Source organism: Pteropus alecto, unplaced genomic scaffold (assembly GCF_000325575.1).
Source record: "Pteropus alecto unplaced genomic scaffold, ASM32557v1 scaffold24, whole genome shotgun sequence".
NCBI lineage: Eukaryota > Metazoa > Chordata > Mammalia > Chiroptera > Pteropodidae > Pteropus > Pteropus alecto.
The window spans coordinates 8196161-8212240 of NW_006439192.1; the positions used below are offsets into that span (position 1 = coordinate 8196161).

The 16080-nt window shown below is 35.8% G+C and overlaps 1 long non-coding RNA gene, 1 other non-coding gene and 1 pseudogene across 2 annotated transcripts in view; 1 reads left to right on the forward strand and 2 right to left on the reverse strand.

The window, feature by feature from the left end:
* Window positions 1-16080, forward strand: part of LOC112483343 — a 99169-nt gene that overhangs the window by 40716 nt on the left and 42373 nt on the right. The gene's annotated exons all lie outside the window — the stretch shown is intronic.
* On the reverse strand, window positions 6762-6880 carry LOC112483411. Its single transcript, XR_003047629.1, has one exon. It is a non-coding gene; the product is annotated as a 5S ribosomal RNA (ribosomal RNA).
* LOC112483443 lies at window positions 15774-15892 on the reverse strand (annotated as a pseudogene).

The window sequence follows — 16080 nt, forward strand, 5'->3', positions numbered from 1 at the left end:
AGGCATAGCTAAATTGAGAACTACATATAAATAAACTATCAGGTGGGAGTTCTGTGATCTATAATGCTCAAATATCTTTTTGAGTGAGTGGAACTGAAGAGGTCAGGGGTTACTCTTATTTCAAGAATCAATTCTTTTTTAAAGTTGGTAAGAAATACTTTCTCGGGGGTTATGTCCAAAACATTAACAACTCACCAATTACAATGACCTCAACCACACATCAGCAAGGCTGCCAGTTTTTAACAGCCAGTGTGTTGCACAGCACGTTGGCCTGCAAATCAGCCCTGCTGCCTTTGTGGTGGCCTCACAAGGCCTGGAATTCAGAAAGCTCGACTCAGTTTTCATTCCATAATCTGACTCATTTTAATATGTTTATCGTCCCATACAGGAATTAGAGAACAGTGTCCCATCTCCATCCCAGAGGCCAGATGGGGCTAGCTCCCACACTAGATGTCCCTTGAGCTGAGTGAGCTTTTATCTGTAAATTGCTATGGATGGTATAGCTTCTTTTAGAGAACTTAGAATAGAACCTTTTTCAGAGGCTACTCAGTCTATTTTAGAGGCTCCCTAAAAGATGGATACAGTGATATAATAATTGTTTCTCCAGAGTTTGAAGAATCATGAACTATGTGACATAGCCCCAGACATTTCTGAGCCTTGTACCAGCTCCAAATATAAAAGCCTTCATTCTCAGTGACTGCCTTTCTCTGCTAGTGGTGAGAGACAGAGGACAGAGTGGCTGCACTGACTGTACTAGAACATAAAGCACATCTACCAACCTATTGATACTTTTTCTTTTCAGAAGCAGGCTTGTCCCATGGAAGATAAGTGACCAATCCATCTCACGCTCCATCCTTTATTTTTAAAAATCCCAATCATTGGCATAATTTGATACTCTGCTCTGTGTTTGCATTATTTTTTCTATAAGTATATTAGAAGTGAAAGCTGGGTGTCCCCAGACTCCAATCACATTGAAAGAAAATTCAAATGCAAAAATTTGACAGATTAGTTAAGGAGTTGTTATTCATCGTTAAAAAGAGTTTCTGTACTTTTTAAGAAAGTCTGTACATAAGATTATTTTATGTATCCAGCTCCTATAGTGTAATTTTTAAAAAGTTCCACTTCAAGCATTCAATTTCTATGAAGTATTTAAGAAAAGATACATTATTTATGTTGTGATACAACCGAAATGATCTTTCTCTGAACTTGACGGCTCGACTAAGCAGTAGTACAACCAGAATGAAGCAGAAGCAAATTCTTTCTTCATTTCTGAATTCTATGCTGTTGGGTTAAATGTAACTTTTCCAGCATCAAGGAAGAACATTGATAAACATTGAATAACCAACGGATCGGCAGGCAATGAGATGGAGTCCTTTGGAATCTTGTCCATGTGGAGCAAAGAGAGAAAATCTCTTTTTAAGTCTCTTTGATAAGTTTGCTCTGGACTCCCAAATACAAGCCTGGGCACATTGATGCCAGAACAATATAGATTAACTGAGGGAGTTAAGAGAATAGGAACATATATGATTAGAAAATGGGAGAGTAATTTATGGGCAAAGGCTTAGAGAGCTAAAAACTGTCCGCATAGGTTACTCAAGCAGGAGGCCATGCTTGGAAGTGACAGCTCAGTAATTGAAGAATGCAGGAAGGAGAAGAATCTTTTAAGGGGGTAGAAAAAAGGTTAAGTAGGGGCAATGGAATGGAATAAAATGCCTTTGTTTATATATTTAAAAGATCCTCAGAGACAACCTTTTGAATTCCAAATTAGCTGAGTCATCACAGTGTTCCCTCAAACTTAAAAAGATCAAAATGCCTCGCCATAAACCCTTAAAATGATTGTGTTTTCAGGTCACAAAGGAAAAAGTAGAGAATAAAAATTCTAGTTAGATGTCAGGAAAATCTTTCCATGTCCAGATGGCGAGAAATATTAGATCATGAAGGAGGGCCCTGAGGGAATTAACAATCGCTGTGAAGCTCTTAAAAGTCGGACTCTCCAAAGCAATAGAAAATGCAGCAGGGAGAGAACTTCTGTATTAATAAAGAGATGAAAACAGACACAGTAATACTCATCAGCTCTCCTGTTCTCCAAACTACTGGTCCTCTCTGTTCCTGTTAGTGGCACCGACGTTTCCCCATACGCCAGGTTCTTTGATCTCTTTCTTTCAGGTCTGCAGTGGCCAGCTCCAGTTTCACATAGCATATTTTTTTTGTCATTCTCCTCCTTCATTATGACCTTTTTCAGATCACCCGTTACCTCTCAGAGATAACTCATAAGAATTCTAAATTCTATCTGTCCCCAGTATCTCTCCTTTTGACCTATTTTTTCATATCAGCATCAGATTTATTCTCCTAAAGTATAATTTTGATTATGTCACCTCCTTATTCAAAAAAACCTTTTTCTTAATTGAAGCATTCCGGCTAATAACTCATGAAGGTATGATAGAGTATCACCACTTTGCAATCCTTAATGAAATAATGTACCTAGGCATTGATCATCAACCTAAAATCATTAGATTAAAAGCTGAAAGGGAGCGTAATAATGGGAGTTTCAGACCGACAACATCTGAACCCACTGATCAATTTAGGATCACAAAAAAGACAAACAGTACATCCTGATTCAAGTACACCATTTAACTTAAGAAGAATTCTTGCCAATAAATCAAAACTGAATCTAATCAAATATCTAGCTATAACTACGAATTTACAGAAAATATAGGGGACAGATAACTATGCTAAATAAAACCCTAGTGGTACAAATTGGATGAATGATATAGGTCTTCGTGTTGTTAGATGAAAAACAATCTGTCAGTAGTTTGTTTGTGTGCTTGTCTATTTATGAGCTCAAATCAATTAAGAATTTTGTGTCCTCCGAGGAAGTGAAAAGCTCTTTGAGTTCTGGAGAGCGAATTTTTGTATTTCTGCCTTTACTTTGACTGAAACAATAAGCTCTCTCTCTGTGTGTATATCTATAATTCAGGAAGATCTTTAATTCTTGTTATTAGGTAGCACATATTTTCCTTCCTCCAAAGGGTTTAATTAGATTACAGTGTATCTAAAGGGGCTCTGCTCGTATCGATCCATAGAGATAATATTTCAAAAATACACAGAAAAAGAGAAAATTGAACTTGTAAAATTTAAAATGTGTTGGACTTTTGAGTAAAATTTACAAGCGATCAGCTCAAAAATATCTTTATATAAGAATACAAGTTCACGCAATTAAGAGAAATACTTGGTTTAATAATTTGGGTTTAAGAGAGAAAAAAATATCAGCAGTATGTCTTTTCCAAAACTTTATCAGTACAGAATATAAGAGTATATTTGTTCTTATAAGACTGAGGTTTGTTTCCTTATGAAGAAACGAGTTAATTTGAACTTTCTAAATATTTTATGTTGGATTATTTATCAAGAAAAAGCTAATGATATTCCCACATAATACTTAAGCCCATAAAAATGTTAATTTATCTTCAATGTATTTGAGTCTTGATTCTGACAAAATTTTTAGTCATATTTTATAGTGTATCAACTTGAGCATAATATCCAATACCCGTAGGTTACTTAAAACCTTGGACTAAGATTCAATTGAGTTAGTTAATGTGTAATCATTTTATTTATTCCTTCCCCCATTGACATGCATTTAGGTTGTTTCCAATCTTTTGCTTTTTATGGATAAATAAACCTTTCTACAACCTCCTAATATCGCTGACTAGGAGAGAGATGCTGAGAGAAATTAAATAACTTCCCCAGTGTTACAAAGGGATACACTATATAATTGCTGACCTTAAGGAAATTAGAGAACAAGAGATTTTTATTTGGTAGGTAAAATGATCAAAATCATTTGAATAACTTTTCCAAATTATATAGCTCTGCCTCTTCATATCTACTCCAATCCTTAAACCATCTGAGTCGACATCTCCTAGAAGGTGAGAGAGTGACATTTACAAACTTCATCTGAGCCCTTGGGTTCGATGGTTAGGAAATCTCCCCACTCCTTATATTCTGGGAAATGGCTAACTACAAAGGACCACACTGCCCTTACATAGTCCAAGATAAGACTGTCCTCTATCATGAATCCCATAAGATTTTCTGTTCATACTTCCTCATGACTTTTTCATTTATTAGCCCCTATAAACCCCACATTTTTTCACTCATCTTTGAGACATTCCTCATTAATAAATGCTATCCCTATTGCAAAAGACTAAATACAATCATCTCCTTAATTTTATAGTACATTTGTCTTTCACAATTTAAGTGTCATGCCTTGGACAGGCTTGCCCCCTGTTTTCAGATCCTCATTTACCCACCCAGGGCAAGAGGCCTCTTGGAGCCCATTGGGCTTCATTCTTGACCATGGTCTGGGGTCCCAGCAGTGAGTCTAACTACTCATGCACGGTCTGCAATCTTGCCCATGGGCAGCATGATAGGGATTTGACTTTGCTTCTTCTTCAGTATTTACTTAGTGTCTGGTTCTGGCTTCTTTTGGTTTCAAGGTCTGACTAAATGGATAAATGATTTATAGAGATCTTTCTCTGGGGTGTGAGACAACAGATAATCTGATTCATCAGTCTTTTCTATTTGTTTGTCTACCTATCTATACTGAACTCAAATTAAAGATTCATACCCACTGTGAAGAGAACAGCTCTTTGATATGGACCGATAAGTTTTGTAATTAGCTCTTTGATATGGACCAATAAGTTTTGCTTATGCTTGATTCATGGCTAAAATTTTAGAACTGAAGCTAAAAGGTCTCTCTATGCCTATATGATTATGAATCTGCAATCCAGAGAGGCTTTTACCTCTATTTGTGTGAGCATGTAATATTTCTCTACTTCGAGATGGTATTACTAAATTAGATTATAAAATTTCTTAAAGGAGCTCTATTCTGATAGCTTAACAATAAATTAGCACTTACATAAATTGAATCTTCCTACAATTCCCAGAAATTAAGGAAATTGAATCTCAAGTACTTTCAGTGTGCTAGACTAAAAAATTACCTTTACAGAAACCAAGTTGGATATGTTTTAGAAATTCAAGTTCACATAATTTAGATAAAGCTTTGATAGCAAGACTGGTTTAATATTTTTTGTTTAATAAAAACAACCATGTCATCTCTGACTTACTAGGGTTAAGAACAATATATACATAGATTTTTATTCTACTTAAGAATGCACTTCAGGAACTAATACAAGTTTACTGATTAAGCTACTATTAGTAATGTTTAAGACTGTTAACATTTAAAATTATGGAAAATAAAATTTTGTGTTTAACCAAATAAAATCATTACCATAGCAAACTTTATTTCAGCAGTAATTATGTTTTATAGTATGTCAGTAGAAAGAGAATTTCTAAGCTCTCTAGAAAACTTAAAACCTTAGATTTACACTAAATTGAGTTAAAAAATTAGATAGTACTTAAATGCCTAGGTCATTTCAAAGTAAGATGGAATACTGAAACATTAATAAATAAACATAATTTTAAGTTTATATATTTTTTGCCTCTGATTTTATATAGTATGAGAGACACTGATTATTTGCATGTTAATGAACATATTCATTTTTACCACTTTAAGAAGTTGTGTTATGGGGATGTACATGGCTATAGGGAGCTTTGAGATATATATTCACGAACTCAGCTTGTCTGCTAAAATGTATTGGTGTGTGACGGTCCACAATTATCTGCCTCCTAGTTTTCTATGTGAAATGAAAGTTATCAAGGTTAAATAATATGTGTGAGTGAGGCTCTACCAGGAGCAATTGTAGCAGGGAGGTACAACTTTGTATGCAACACGTGTAGGATGTATTTCTGTTAAAAGAGAGAGAGAGAGAGAGAGAGAGAGAGAGAGAGAGAGAGAATGATTTTATTCTAAGGTAAAATGACTAGTAGGACAAATCTTGTAGGACAAAACCTGAATGGATGTAGAAAGCCCATGGAAAATAAATTTTATTTACCATGGTCAAAGCTAACTAAGGTTTGAGGGTTTATTTATAAGATTTCCAGGAAGAGCTTGTGTTTACATTTGTCTACTTTACTAAAGACTGTAAAAGGTGTTTTGTTTTTTTTTTTTTTTTTAGCTTTTTGAGTAACCTGATAGAATGAAGAAGAATATTATTCTTCTTGAACAAAAAAAGGAACTTACAATATTAAACTTTATTTTATTACCCCTCTTTATATTCTAGGAAATGGTTAAACACAAAGAACCACCCTGCCTTGGCATATTCTAAGATAAGAATGATCTCCACCCTCTTCTCCAATCCCATAAGACTCCACTTACTTACCTGTCTTTATAAATCCCAGGGTATCTTCCTCTTCTTTGAGATAATCTTCATTAATGAATGGTCCCCTAGTACAATAGTCTGAATCAAATCATCTCCTTAATCATCCAATGCACTTTGCTCTTCACAAGACTACAATCCTTAAGTTAAGTGACCTTGAGAAATTAATAAATGTAGCAAGCAATACATGTAAAAAGAAGATGACAAAATGGTTTATGTTGTGATGACTTTTATGGAAATGAGCCTTGGAAAAAATATATGAAGGTGAGGAGGGGAAGCAGAAGTTTCACTTACTGGCAGACCCCAAGAAAAACAAAACTCTCTTCCATATGCACAGTTCCCAAGGGAGGTCAAAAACAGCCAGAAACAAAGAAATTATCACTGAATTTCCAACATCAATTCAGACATTTTTGAAAATAGATGAAAAAATACCCTCCAATGTAAGTCTTTCTACAATCCTTGTCAATTTACAATCCCTTTTTTTTTTTTTTATGCCTACAGCACCTGGTCTTCCTAGGTGGTCTCCCATCCAAGTACTAACCAGGCCCGACCCTGCTTAGCTTCTGAGATCAGACGGGATCAGGCTTGTTCAGTGTGGCATGGCCACAGACAAAGCTGGAATTTTTTATAGAGAAAAGGTTTATTAAGCTCCAAAGTGCTAACAGCCAGGGAAGACTCACAGAAGAGCATTTATGTTATGAGTAATCATCTAAAGAGCCGTTTCCTGCCATCAAGACACAAAAGTTCATCCAAAGTAAGAAGGAAAAATCATGGGGTCAGGAATAACTGGTTGGTGCCATAGAATGAATCCACAGTTGAAAGTGGATTATGTAAACATTGATAGAAACCCTAGGTCCTAGAAGAGAAAGCACACTGCCTGGCTTACCAGGGCTTAGCCTGGGAAAATGCAGGACTTGGAGAAGAGCACTAAGTCCAATGGAAGCTGAGGATAGTTTCTGGGAGGCAGAGCATTGATGCGAACACCCCAGAGTGGTGTGCAAAAAGTAGCAATGCTACTTAGAATTTCCCAGCCTCAAGGAGGTGCACAGAAGTGCCTCTCTGTTAGGCTGAGGTGATGCAGAACATCATCTGTGGTCCAGGCCAGGGCCTCAGATAACTGCAGCAGATGTGGCAGGGCTAGAAACAGGTGTCCAAGATTGGATGAGACAAGCTATACCTCAGTGACTGTCGAAGAGGACCCAGTGTAGAAAGTGGGCCAGACAGCCCTCACCTGGTTCCAGGACAAGAAGTCAGAATAAGTTAGCCACTTTGAAACTTATATAATATTCAGGGACAAAGGCAGCAAAGTAGAGAAACTTCTGGATTGATTCAGTAAGCACAGAAAGATACAGTTTTTAAGTGGAAGTGAATTAATGAATTTGAATTGACATGATTAAGTTTTGGCTTACCTAGTAGAAATGGGTACTTACAGGTTACGTTAAGTTTGGTTTTAAAAAAATCACATCTTTGTGCACCTGCATTTGTGAATATAAAATGTTATACCTACTATGAATTACAGGTAAGGTGAAATTAGCAAAGTATAGGAAGGAGAGACTATTTTTGACTGAAATAAGATTGATTACAGCATAGGAATGACTATTAGAACTTTCTGGAATATAATTCTAGATAAAGTATAAGGACAAACAAATTTGATTTTAAGAAACAGCATGGTACGACATTCATAGAACTCTTCTCTAGGAGAGAAAGCATAAAAGAAAAGGGTGATAGATCAGTTGGACCTTATCCTAGTGGAAAGTATTTTTTTCTCTGATTCCAGGATCGTCATGGAAAATCTCTCTATATGGTATACCTTCCTGAGTAGGTAATCTAACTAAAAGGGTTATCCTAAGTAGAGGATTGACATTTTCCACATATTCTTCACCAGCAAGCTATACATCTTGACACATAGTTCCAAATATAGGAGAGTATTTGTAGAGAAATGTAACAGAATATTTGAAATTCAGTATAATCTTTGAAAATCCAGGCTGTCTGATAACTAGACCCACACAGATAACAGATCACAGCTCTCTGGCCAAACACTCCTCCCCTTAATCATAAGTAAAAGAGCAGTCTGGTTTATAGACTCTCCTGGATCCCTGGTTTACAGGAATTAGTTTACTTAAATTAATCATTTTTATATTTTTGTTAAATTGGAAAATAGATTTGTTTTGTCTTGTTTTGGAATATCTGAACACACACACACACACACACACACACACACACACACACACACTGTCCTATATATAGTAGTGGCTTCTTCATTTACTTCAAAGCCCTCATAGATCAAAGTTCTCTGAAATTTTTGATCTATTATACCTACTCTTGGAAAAATCCTTCACACCGAAGTGCAAATGCTACCAGTTTGAAATGCATATATTTTAGGAAAAGAGCAACCCTTAACAAGATCAAAATCTGAAATTGAAGGAAGAAATACTAATAATGACATAGCAGGCTGCATCCAGGTAGGTAAGAGAAATATCTGGGGAGAGACTGCCTGAAATCATACTACCTGACTGGTAACACCATCCAGGCATAACTTGGTTCTGATGGGACCAGGAAACATTTGTCTGGTTAGAGATCAAAGGTAAGATTTTTGGGAATGAAGAGAAAGGGGTAGCTTATTTGATGGAAGCTTAGATATGTATACCATAGATTATATTCATGCTTATTTCCTAAACAGAAACAGAACCTTAAGAAACAGTCCTTCATGAAAAAAGCAGAATAATTGGAAAGAACAGAGGTTCATGGCAGACAACACAATATAACACATTTCTAATGGTGCATCTCTAAAAATCTCTTGATAGACTTTCTAAGAGTCAAGTTACTCAGTGTAGTCAATACAGGCTCTTCCAAACATTAAATTCCATTTCTATGTTTTCTTGCCTAATAATGGCTTAGCTACAAGCATAGGAACTTCTGTGAGAATTTCAAAGTGAGGAATTTATTTACTGAAAAAGGAGAAAGATTCTACTGCTTCAGCAAGAACCCTGGTGGCATAACACAGTGAATCCTGGTCCTTTCCCAACGGGACAAAAATAAGCAAATAAAGTTCATTACACAGTCTCTTAGCAGGAGCTTTCATGGAATTAGAGAGTGAACCCCATCCTATCATCAGAACGTAATGCTGGTGCCTGTATTACTTTTGTTCGAGCCTTGTGCCCTTCTTTCTTTTCTTTCTCTTTTTGAATCACTTCGGGGGCCTAGTTCCATTAAAATGTACTCAATCTGAGCAGCCTGTGACAAAGATGTATAGGCTCCTCATGCAGGCTAATAATTTAACACCTTAAACAGACTAATACACTTACTCCTTCAACCTTATATTCTTGGATCATTTATTCACATTATTTGGAGGAGAGTTTGAGAGCTGACTAGAGAAAGAATGGAGGAGGACCCTGATAGCAGGCAGTGTTCTCAGACTCTCTTCCTGGCCCTGCAAAGGCAGTTTTGGCCCTAGGCTTTATGTATTTTCGGCCAAGCAAAAAACCTGTGGGCTGACCCTTTTTAGTCAAGAGTTAAATGAACATCTTATGTTTCTGGAGCATAACCCTGAAGGATCTCAAGAACTCTTCTAAGAGGTTTTTAAAGTATTTGTCCTAACATCTCCAGTTCTTCCATGTGAGATAAAGGCTTTGCCACATCCTAGCTGTGTGACTTTAGACAGTTATTTAACCTCTCTGTGCCTCACTTTCCCCATCTTTAAAATGGAAGTAATTATAGTACCTACATCATATGGGTGCTGTGAGATTTAAAGAAGTTAATATAGTTAACACATTTAAAGCAGTGCCTGTTGTAGATGGGGCTGCATATGGGTGTTTGCTATTATTAGGGCATTTACTATTATTAGGAAGTGGAATTTGGTAATTACAATTTTCTCAATCTTTTTTTTTTTTTTTTTTTTGGCAATGTTCTTTCACCCCAATCATGTTTGTTGCTCCACATAGATTGACATCCTAGATATCTGCTTGGTTGGGCCCTCCCGCAGTTGGGCTCTGAGTTTATAATCAATAGCCATGCAGAAGTGTGAAATAAGTAATCAATCTAGGCAGGAGATGTCCTGTCTTCTCAGAGCATGGAACACTAAGATGCATATGCAAAACAAGTAATCCTTTCATGCGTATAGGAAGAATTGGGAGAAAGTTATTGGTGGTGGCAGGGTAAGGCAGAGGGGGAAGGTCAAGGGACTATTAAGAGAATTTATACCCAAACCTACATATTCAAATAGTGATTTGACATATGTATCTCTTGAGAGGCTATACTCTTCTTTAAGTGATGCTGCTACATTTTAAAACATTTTTTGGAAATGTGAAAATTTTCAGAAAGCCAAATTAGAAGATATACATGAAAAGAAATCACTGTTTTATTTTTACTCAACCTCTGTTGGGCAGTGAGACTGTCAACTGTATTCATTAGACTTGGCTTTGGACGTCTTTTGGCTATTTCTAAAATGCCAAAGGATGAATGAAGCACTCCCACCACTGAAGCTGTCCAAATCTCAGTTCTGAAAGTGGCAGTAGCATTTGAATAAGGATATTTAATTTGTATTTTAAATCGTAATACAGAATTTCAGAAACTTTGTTAAGAAAATTAACTGCATTACTTTGCAGTCATTTTATCAGTCTTGTACATTGTTAAATCATCATATTTTCTAGGTAAATCAAACTCAATGGCTTAAGATCCTGCCTAGAAAAAGCAATAAAATGCAATTAATCATGCATTTATTTCACAACAGCAGCGTAAGTTTTAAAGAGAATATTTGTAAAGTAATTTGAGTTTTTACCATGTGAATGCAAATCATCAGTATTAAGATCAGCAAGTAACACAGCTGCTTGTGATGGAGGCAGTCAAGCTAAGTGCTTTAAGAAAAGTGTTTAAGGAGCTATTTCTCTATTTCTATTCTCTTCTTTGTAGGAGCTAATTTATCCTTTGTACTACCTTGACAGGAGTGGAAATGCGTTACTCTGGGATTGCTGACTGCATTATGGTTAAGTCATTTGTGACTGCTAAATGGCTTGCACAGTAGCAGGATTGATAGGTATCAGAATTGCATTCGCCCACACATTTCCACCACACAGACTCTGTTCAATGGACTCTTATGTATTTGTCATTATAGTCTTCATCTCTGATGAGGTAGTTAACCAGGATTTGCCTTCAAATTCAAACTGATAAGAGTTTCTGGAAACACAACAAGCAGGACACATTTATTGAGATGGCTGCCCATAGGAAAATTACAAGGAAAATCCACAGCTTCTCATACCTGATCCCTGGCCTAACTTTGGAAAGTGTCAAGAGTATGCATGCACCCAGATAGCTGCACAAACATCTGGTTGACCTCTAAAATGGCTAAACAGTAGCCAGAAAGAAGGAGACACTGCACAAACTGATACTTGGCTAATTTTAGACAGTGACCATTAGCCAGTTTCACTAGCAAATATCACATTATCTCTTTTTTATTATTCTCTTAAGAAAAAGAAAACTTTCAATACCAAAATCCTTAAACACGAAGCCTCATGTTTTGTAAGATTAATAGTCTCATTAAGCTCTTTCTTCCCAGAAAACTGGGGAGACCACAACAGACTATAGCAGAATGTTAGTCTTATTCAATTAACAACTGTTACGGAGCATTTACTGTGTACCAGACATGATAACAGCACTAGAGAGACACAAATGAATTAAGACATGGATATCTTGCAGGGCTTACTGTTTCAAAAGAGATTGAAAAATTGCAACCTCACATGTAAAGAAGGCTATACCAACAGTGAGAAGGTCCTCTAGGTTTAAAGATGGTACCCACCTACCTGGGGGAGTTAAAGAAGCCTTCACAAAAAATTTACATATGAGAGGGCCTTAAAGGTTAAAAATTCACTATAAAGAAGTAGGGTAGGTGAAAAACAAGATTTCTTTATTATGAACACGCTGCTAATCTCCGTAAATGGACCATTTTAAAATTCAAGATTAATAACAATTCTATCTCCAATGGGGATAAGTAACCAATGCAATCAAATTCTGGTTAATTGGGTAAAATTTTTTGATTCTTTGGAGCTAAAGTGACCAACAAAAACTAACTGAGAAACAACCATATACATGTTAAATAAGTAAAACAGTACTGTGTGTATGTGTGTGTGCATGCTTGCTTGCACAATATTGTGATGGCTGGTTCACCATTATGAAGTACACTTGATAGACCATTCAGATACAAGACACTTGAAAAATCTGTTTCAAAAGATTGACCTACAGAAGCTAAGATTCAAATTCACATAACAGACTGTAATAAATATATGTGCCAATATTTTATTTATAAATTTCCCCAAACTTAAAAGTAGTTAAGCTTTTAATTGGAGAGGAGGTTTGGAGTGATTGGTGGGAGTCATGTTATATAAAATTTTAATTCCACATTATAATTCTGATTATATCATAAACATCTGGGACATCTGTTAATCAGAATAAGATCTCCTCAATTCTTTAATACAAAGGCCTTTAATAGTTCAATTTTTGCAGAGAGGGAAAAGCTGCTATTTCTTTTATTGAGTACTTTGTCCACGATCATGTGCTGAGGCCAGGACTGGAGTCAAATTTAAGCCAGACTGACAGAAAGCCTTTTATCTCTCTATGACATAACAATGTCTTTTTCAACTACACATTAATAACATGAAGATATAAGCAAAAAGGAGAATTAGTATTTCTTGAGTATCAATTATGGACTAGACACTTTGGCATGTATTACCCCATTTAATTATCAATTGTTATCTCCATTTTATAAAGTAGGATATTGAAATTCAAAGAAATCCAGTTTCTAAGTTTACTCATTTAATATGTGATGGAACCAGAATTATGATCCATGTTTTCTGACTCCAATTTTAGGGTTCTTTCCACTATACAACAGGGGACTGCCTTCCCCACTCCCCCAAAATATCTGAATTTAGCTTTCTCTCTCCGATGCAATCTTGTTAATTACTTATACATAACTGTCTTAGATTGGGTTCTCCCAGATACAGACCTTTAATCAAGGATTTGAGGGCATCTAATTTCGTTAGGAGGTAGTTCTAGGCAGAATCTTTAGGGAAATGGGGAAATGAAACAGAGAAGGAAAGGAAGCCAATAAAGGGGCACATTGAAGAGCAGGTTATCACCTGAGGCAACTGCAGCTCGGTCCATGGGGATTTGGGAGATAAGGCATAGAGCACATCTCAGAGTTTGTGGGTTATCTGCCCACAAACTTCCATTAGTTATTAGTTGAAGGCCGTTCCTAGGAGTGACAGAATAGGGAACAGTGAGTTCCAAAAGGATAAGGAGGTTGGGAGGGGATGATGGACAGTTTTTTGTGACAATTATTATCTTTATTTTAAAAATGTGGCAAGCGAGAGCCAGAGTAAGTAAATCTCTTGTTCAGTTACTCAAGGATTATGAATATGCAAACAGAGGATTCTGCTAGACACTGTCACTTATCCCAAAGGAAAGTGTTTTTAGTGGTGGATAAGGACAAATATATTAACTTCTCTAGGGTGTTTCCTTATTAACACATTTTATTCCAGCTAGCGAGAACTTATTTTCACTTCCTCATGCTGCTTTCCTTCCAGTAGTTAACTCTCAGGTCATCAGCTTTCTCCAACTTGTGAAACAGTTAACGTGGTCTTCAAGGCGCATTCTCTCTGCCTTCTTGTGTATCATCCCCTCCTTTGCCTCTCCCCTCTCCATTTTAACTTAATCATTTCTGTAAAGACCTTATCCCCAAATAAGGCCACATTTAGAGACACAGGGGGTTAGAAGGTCCACATACGAATTTGGGGGCGACATTATTTAACCCATAACAATACATATGTAAAGAAGTTAATTAGACCCACAGAACTGATCATTTATGTTGGATTTAGAAATAATCTTCATCTTTGTGGGTTTAAAATGATTGTCATGTTTAAAAGAATTTGGCATTTTGAAATTCTGAACGATTAGTCTTATGAGTAAAATGTAAAACATGTAACTGAGTCACTGATTTTAGATTTATTTAAAATATGTAGAAATTGAAGTTTAATATGTTTTAAGAGAGTTTAGTCAAGTTTGTAAATGAGGCAGAATATTTAGGAGTATGTAAATATATTAATTAAAGTTCCCTTGGAAGTGACTGTTAAACATTGCTAGACTGATAACTATAATAATACTATTTTTAGGTTGAATTTAAGCTTAGGGGGAAACTAAGCTCTTCGATTTTTCACTTTAATAAATTGAGTATTATTTTTAAAAGCAGGCACCAATAGCATTTTTTGTGTGCCAGTCTGCCCTTATCATAACAATCTCATTTCAGTATTAAGGATATCATGTGAAAAAGATCTGCCTTTTTAGCTTAAACTTATATTTTTCTTATTATAAAAGCAACACATACATATTATAGAAGCATTTGAAATGTTTGAAAACATTTTTAAAGATCTGAAAACATTCATAAGAAAAAGATAATAAAGAAAAAGTATATAATCTAAGATAATTATAACAAATATCCTTATAGTAAATATCTGTATATGTCAATGTTTCTCAATGTGTGGTTCCCAGATCAGTGGCAGCAGCAGCAGCCTGGAACTAGTTATAAAGGCAAATTCTCTCTCTTTTCCCCACCCCCAGACATGCTGAGTAAGATTCTGGGAGTGGACCCAGCAAGCTGGCTGTTAACAGTCCCTCCAGGTGATTCTGTTGTATGCTAAAATTTGAGAACCACTGACACCTGTCATTATTGTTCCCACAGGATAAGTACTTAAGAGTGATAGTACTTAGTCAAAGGGTTTTTGTTTGTTCGTTTTTTAAAACCATAGACTTTGTTTAGATTGCACCAGTTTTTCTACTATTTTCTTTTTCTGTCCGGAATCCAGTCTAGGAACCTATATAATATTTAGTTGTCATGTCTCTCTTATCTCAAGTCTGTGAAAATTTCTTAGGCTTTCCTTGCTTTACAAGACCTTGATATTTTTGAAGGGTATTTGTGAGATGTTTTGTTGAATGTCTCTCATTTTGGTTTTGTCTCATGTTTTCTCATGATTATATTGGGGTTATGAGTTTGGGGGGAAAATATCAGAGAAGTAAGATACCCTTCTCACTGCATCACATTAGAGGGTACATGACAGCATCATGATTTATCACTAGTGATGTTAATGTCGACCACTTGGTCAGAGTAGTGCCTGTCAGATTTCTCCACTGTAAAGTTACTATTTTTTCTTTTCCATCTTTCACATTTTGAAAGTAAATCACAAAGTCTAGGTAGCACTCAATAGGAGAGACATTAAGCTCCTCCCAAAATGGGTCGGTACCTGCATATATTGTTTGGAATTGTGCTAAAGAAAGAATTCCTCTCCCCTACTAATTAATTGATGGATTGATTGATTTCAGTATGGATTCAGGAACTTTTATTTTGTTTTATTTATTATTATTATTATTATTATTATAGGCGAGGCAACCCTTGGTTGGCCTCACAGATTGTAAGGACCTTGTCAGCTTACAATCCCTTATTATTTTATTTATTTATTTTTATGCCTACAGCACCTAGTCTTCCTAGGTGGTCTCCTATCCAAATACTAACCAGGACCGACCTTGCTTAACTTCCGAGATCAGACTAGATCAGGCATGTTCAGGATGGCATGGCCATACACTATATTTCTTATTATAAATCACAATATCCCTGTGATATATACATTAAGTGGAATATTATTCAATAATCAAAATAAATGTAAATAAAATTTTGACACATACTACAACATGAATGAACCTGGAAAACTTTATTCTGAATGAAATAAACCAGTCATAAATAAGAAATATTAAATGATATCATTTATATTAA